Genomic DNA, 7,048 nt, shown 5'->3' on the forward strand with positions numbered 1-7,048 from the left:
GGACTCATTTGATGAGATTTAAATGTTGGTTATTTTTAGAGGTTTTTCCGAGGCTTTTGAAAATTCCTCAATTCAAGTTTCATTTGAATTTAAACATGATGCTCACATGGAAACTAGCCTAGGTCAGACCAGAATTAGGGACGTGACATTTATCTCAACATGTAGGCATACAACCCACCTCAACATGCAATCATGCGCATAAACCTATTTTTCATTTTATTATTCTACTTATATTTAATAAATATTTTAGAACTATATATATAATAATAAATCATATGTAATTTGAAATTTGATTCATATATCATTGATCTAAATATTTATATTCCACATAATTAAATCTTATTGAAATATTTTACGACTGATTCCTGCGAAAACGTGCAGTGTATCGTCTAGTTGAATTAAGACACAAGAACAATTTCTAGAACAAGTCTAATCAGCGCTGATTTGCTGACGGCTTGCGATCACGACACGGTCGACACACAAAGAGAGGGCCCCAGAAATTAACCCTCCATGCCCGAGCAGCGTCACCAGAGCCATATCGTGCATCGACGACGGGCTTTGAGCCGCACTCAACGTGACACTCAAGTCAACGATCCTCGCCGGCCTCGATTACGATCTGCAAACCGATGCGATTACGGGGCGCCAATTGATTAAGGCCGGCGATAGATAGATGTAATGTAATGCTAGACACTTGTTTTTCCTCGATTCTGATCCCATCGGAGGCTGATCGTTCGCTCGAAAACTAGCACGGGCACTGTGGTTAATTGCTCTGCACAGTAATGTGATTGTGGATGGGGACTCGGGCGCGTACATAGCATTAGCAACAATGCCTGGAACGCGTATAGCTATCTAGCTTTTGGTTACGTTGGATGGATAGAAATGAGGCAAGAGCACTAGAGACCCACAAACTTGCGGTGGATATGATGGTTTAGTCCATAAACTTGCAAAAGGTGATCAACTCATCCACAAACTTGCAAAGCATGGGATGAATTAGTCCACAGCCAATCAAAAGAGGATAATTGGCGCCTTACTGACAGCTTCGTGGCAGATTGGCTTGGACAAGCGTTTTTGTGAAACCCCCCTTAACATTTATGGAAATCACGCCCGCAATCCTTATTTGGGCCGGCCTTGGTTATTTGTCCCAAGATTCTCATCACCTTTCATCTTTTCCCACATTTCAGCACCGGTACCATATTCTATATACTGCTAAAATATCCAATGCAAGAACATGAAAGATCACCTATAGTAGAGGAAATTTAGTAATATGTATCTAAGAATAAGCGGCGGGAACATTTAAAGTTTGTTTCCTTGATGTGGTAAAATCTTCCGTCGACATACGTATAACAACTTCCGAATTGTAGTCATATATAAAATACATATTTAAAGTTTATTTGTAGGTTTCTAGTGATATGCGAGTGGGTTGCAACGGTCAACAATGCTGATAAATAAATAGAATAGATGATACAAATACAACCTTCAAAACATGTCTATTGTTTGACAATCATGTTTAAGAAATTCCATTGACCAGGTGGTGAATAACTATTTTTTTCGAAAAGGTGGTGAATAACTATTTGACATCATAATTTTGTCGATCAATCAGTGATTCAAAAATGAACTTTACACACAAAAAGCATATTGTATAACAATCACATTTAAGCAATTTCATCGACTATTTAATACATAACTGTTTGATATCACAACCGGTTCAATTTCTTTCTGTAACATACAATTACCAAGCAGTAAGTTAAACACACACATGACTCCCCACAGTGAAGGTGGCCTGCACAAAATAAATCTCTGATAATTTGAACCAAAGTACGCAATTTTTTAACTAGTTCAATTCAAGACTAACTAAAGTCCAAAGTTCATCTAGTATGCACGCCATGTCAGTAAATAAGCAAGCGATTGCACCCGGCCGGTTGATCCATGCATCCATGCTCGTAATTTCCTAGTAGTTACCTAGAAAGAGGTATTATGCATATCAGATTAGGATCAACCCGGCCGGTAGCATGCATGGATGCATGATGCTTGTCTCGTCTCGTCTTTCTTTGCCTAGCATGGCAATTGGCGACGATGATGGTGCTGCATGCACGGTTGGCCCTTTCTAATGCAATTCAACTGTGGCAACATTACGTAAGTGCAATACGTGAAACTCGAAACATGGTAGACGCACCTCCCATCGACAGTTTTACCTCCTCACCGTCGTCTGTGGCCGACATGCAGCGGCGGCGACCTGCGAGGTGCTGCGCATTCTGAAGGTTCCCCTCCTCGTTGTCATGTGCGGCCGATCTACAGCAGTGGCTACCAGCGAGGTGACGCGCTTTTTGGAGGCGACCAGCAAGGTCATCCTCTACATTTTGTACGTGATTAGTTATACTTTTTGGAGTAGTCTATGACTCCGATCATATGTATTTGCTGCAGATGCAGATATGATTGAAGTGTGTTAGAAATCTGCAGAAAGTTACGACTACAACCTGAGCTCAGCCAACAAGTTATTCTGCTCCATATTGAAACTGCTTCCTGTATTATGGAACACGACACAGAGTAAATTGTAATACAAGAAAAGCTATCAGCAAGCGACGGCATCATGGATTTTCGCAAAATACCAAGGCCGGCCCAGACAAGGACTACGGGCATGATTTCCATAAATGTTGAGAAGGTTTTCACAAAAACGCCGGTCCAAGCCAATCTGCCACGAAGCTGCCAGCAAGGCGTCAATTACCTTTTGCAAGTTTGTGGACTAATCCATTACATCCATAGCAAGTTTATGGGTCTCTGGTGCTCTTGCCTCGATGGAAATCAACTGGCTATCCGATCCGCGCGCACGGGAGGCCATGGTTTCCTTCGCCTTTCCGGCGTCGAGGCCGGATATGGCCAGCCAGCTAGGTCGCCCTTTTGGGAGGAGACATGTCTATCTGCGCTGTTTGACGAAGCCGGCCAAAGCAAGTTTAAAGCCGATCCATCGGCCGTCGACGTAAAAATAGGATAGCTCGCTCGTGCGGGCAAGCGCTAGCAACCGCGGCCGTGACCGGGCTCGTCGGCGCGCGCGGGAGTCGTCGATCGTTGGCGGGAGAAATCATTACCCAGACAGAGCGGATCGCCCTGGTTCAAACCGTTTGTCAATGGATGCCGATCCAAAGTGGTGCGCGCTAGCCGGCTCTATCGCAGTGTGCTCTGTGCTGTGTGCAAGCTGCAACGTCGCATTTTGAGCGCGCGCAATACGGTGGGCCGGGATCCCTCCCACAGGAGGTCTCATGCCGACAGTCCGGCCAGGGCAGGCCGGCGCGTCGACCGGTCAACCTCGTGAGTGCGCCATGCGGGAGACAGCGCCTCAATCCACACGTCCAAATGAAGATCGCATGATGGAATTACTTCCATGCATTTTTTTTTCACGGGGAACTTCCATGCATGCCAATTGAAGTTCTGGGTTTATCGTAAGCTAAACTTGTTTAAATGTAATCAGGTCTATAGAAAAATATACTAAAATTAAAATCTAGAACAGCAAATTAATCTCATGAGATTCTTCATATGAAATGGAGTATATTTCTGTACTATGTGTATTTATTGTAGTGATCTAAACGCTCTTACATTAGTTTACAGAGGGAGTACTTCTTACCAATTTTTTTAATAGAGTTGGTCAAACTTATGCAAGTTTGACTTAAGACAAATCTAGAATTTTAATTATTTTGAAATGGAGGAAATAATACACATACTTAGAATCCCGATAGCTGGAATATTGCATAGGCACGAAGCATCATTAACGCCCACACGTATATATATGTAGCCCCTCAAGTTAGCGGTGCAAGGACCCTAACTTGCCTTTTTTTTTCTTTTTTTCTTTTGTGATGAGCCCTTAACTTAGTTGATCATGTATCTACTCCCTCCGTCCCCGGTAATTGCCTTTGGCTCCTAGGTGCATATGCACCCATTGTCGAAATCCAAATTCCGAGAAGTTAAAAAATTCGAAACAAAAATCCCGCGTGTATATCCGGACATTTTATGTGCGTTCACAAGGTTTCAGTGAAAAACGACGTTTTTTGTGGCTTGTGTAAAAAAGATAAAGAAATGCCTCGTGAATAGTTAGAATGAAGCATCAGAAATTGTCTTTTTTACACAAGCCACAAAAAACGTCGTTTTTCACCGAAACCTTGTGAACGCACATAAAATGTCCGGATATACACGCGGGATTTTTGTTTCGAATTTTTCAACTTCTAGGAATTTGGATTTCGACAATGGGTGCATATGCACCTAGGAGCCAAAACGCCACTCTCCTCCGTCCCATAATATAAAACTTTTTTGACACTAGTGTACTGCCAAAAAACGTCTTACATTATGATACAGAGGGAGTAGCTTGTAATGTATTGTACCCCGACGTATCGAACCAATGATGTTGATGTAGTTCTAGCACCAAGATCAGTCAACCAGTTGTACATCTTGTTGGATCATGTACTTTTCACCTTAGTTGTTTGCATGCTTGGTAAGGGCATCTCAGCCGCGCCCCCAACAGGCCACCCTAGGCCATTTTTTCGGCGCCGGCGCCGAAAAAACGGCCCAGCCGCGCCCCCAGGACGCCGAAAATCGCCGGTTCGGACCTTTTTTCCGCCCGGCGGTCACAGGCCGAATCCGGCGCGCTGGGGAACCGTTGGGGGCTCCGGCGCTAGGGAAAAGCACGCCTGGCCCACACCGACAGGGGAAAAGTCAAGGTTTTCTTCCCCCGACTCGCCTCGCACCCCCCGCGCCCTCGGCCACCACTAGCTATATCCCGGCGACGGCCGCCGGCCTACTCCGCTAGATAGCCATTCCCCGCCGGAAAATAGCAGCGCTTCGTCGCGGCAGCCCCTCCCGCAGCAGCTGGGCATTTCCGGCCGCCGTTTCCGGCCGCGGAGGCGCGGTTTAACGGCGGGTACACGCCCACCGAGCGCAAGGTGTTCGGCGTTTTGACTGTCTCGGTGATGGACTCGGATGAGGAGGAAGAGCTCGCCGCGCTGCTGGAGGAGGAAGCCGCGGCCGACGTCCAGGAAGAAGAGCATCTGATGGTGCTCGCCGCCCTCGCCCAGCTGCTGGCGAGCAATGAAAAGCCGCGACGAGGTGGCTCGGCGCCGGGGCGGGTGAAAGCAAAGAACCGGCATCGTCTGCAAGGCTACTGCATGCTCTACTCCGACTACTTCGCCGATGCTCCACTTCATGGCGAGAGAACATTTCGAGCGCCATTACCGGATGAGCCGAAAGCTCTTCCTCAGGATTGTGAATTCCATCCGGGAGTTCGACAACTACTTCAAGTGCAAGATGGATTGCACTGGCGCTCTTGGATTCACCTCCATCCAGAAGTGCACGACAGCGATGAGGATGCTTGCATATGGAGCTCCCGGTGATTCACTCGACGACTATGGGCGCATAGCCGAGTCCACCAGCATAGAGTGTTTCTACAAGTTCTGTCGCGCAGTGGTGGCAGTGTTTGGGCCACAATACTTGAGAACACCCAATGCGGAAGACACTGCTCGGATCCTAGCCCAGAATGCAACAAGAGGATTTCCTGGGATGCTTGGAAGCATCGAGTGCATGCATTGGAAATGGAAGAACTGCCCATTTGGTTGGCAGAGGATGTACAAAGGCGCCAAAGGCGGTTGTAGTGTGGTGCTTGAGGCGGTAGCCACACAGAACCTCTGGATTTGGCACTCCTTCTTTGGTATGCCAGGAACTCACAATGACATCAACGTGCTGCAGTGCTCTCCTGTTTTTGCCAAGCTCGTTGAGGGCCATTCTCCTCCGGTGAACTTCGAGATCAATGGGCACCAATACAACAAGGGGTACTATCTAGCTGATGGCATCTATCCGAGATGGTCGACATTTGTGAAGACGATCTCAAACCCTGTGGCAGGAGGCAAGAACGCCTGGTTTGCGAAGCTTCAGGAGGCTTGCAGGAAGGATGTTGAGCGGGCATTGGTGTACTCCAATCTCGATTCGCTGTTGTTCGGTACCCCGCTCAGACCTGGTCGAAAGATCAAATGTGGGAGATCATGACTTGTTGTGTCATCTTGCACAACATGATCATCGAGAGCGAGCAAGAAGACCCAGTGTTTGACACTGAACCATACTACAGGCAGGGTCCTCTAGCCGAAGTTGATCACCAGCTACCGGCAACTTGGACTGCCTATCTCAGTATGCGTCAGGAGATCCGAGACCCACAGCTGCATCATCAACTGCAGAAAGGTCTGATTGAGCACCTATGGAAGCTCAAGGGGGACGCCGCGTGATGAAATACGAGTTTTTATTTGTTGAACTATATAATTTGTATTGAACTATTTATTGTTGTAGTATTTTGTTGAAGTATTTGATTTTTCTGTGATGAAATATGTGATAAGGAATAATTGTGTTGATAATTGAACGCCGAGACACGGCGAAACCACGCCGAATATGGGCCTATTCTCGCCCATATGGGCCGTTTATTCGTCGAATTGGGCTGCAAAGTGGGCCAATTTCGGTGCCTGGGGGCGAGCTGAGGGCGACGACTGGGCGCAAAATCGCCCCCAACGCCGAGTGTATCGCCGGCTCGCCCCCAGGCGGCGCTTTTAGACGCCCTCTGGGGGGCCAACGGCTGGAGATGCCCTAAGTTGTACTCCATGCAGCAGAAATATACCCCGTGTGAATGTAAAGGCGTGATGATACTTTTGGGACCAAGACAGGAAGCTTCCTCTAGAGAGGTCACATCATAGGATGAGTCCATTTTCATTAGCAAATCTTCCTTGGGAAGCAGGTGGCATGCAAGAATTATGACCACACTAACGTATTGCAGATGTTGTAAATAGGATTGTTCACGGTTGTTAGGTCCTCCTGGCAATTGTGCATTTTTCACCGAGGTAACAACATACCCGGTTGACATGATGGGGACTTGGATATCGGTTGGCATTTGTTCATCACAATCCATAAGAGAATGTCTCACAAGCCCCATGGAAAATGAGAACACCAAAAGGGACTAGGTATTCTGGAACTAGAAATCATGAATTCGGTGCATTGGCTTCATTGGGCATGAGAGGGGTCTCTGCAACTC

The sequence above is a fragment of the Triticum aestivum genome, chromosome 3B (assembly GCF_018294505.1).
Source record: "Triticum aestivum cultivar Chinese Spring chromosome 3B, IWGSC CS RefSeq v2.1, whole genome shotgun sequence".
Lineage (NCBI taxonomy): Eukaryota > Viridiplantae > Streptophyta > Magnoliopsida > Poales > Poaceae > Triticum > Triticum aestivum.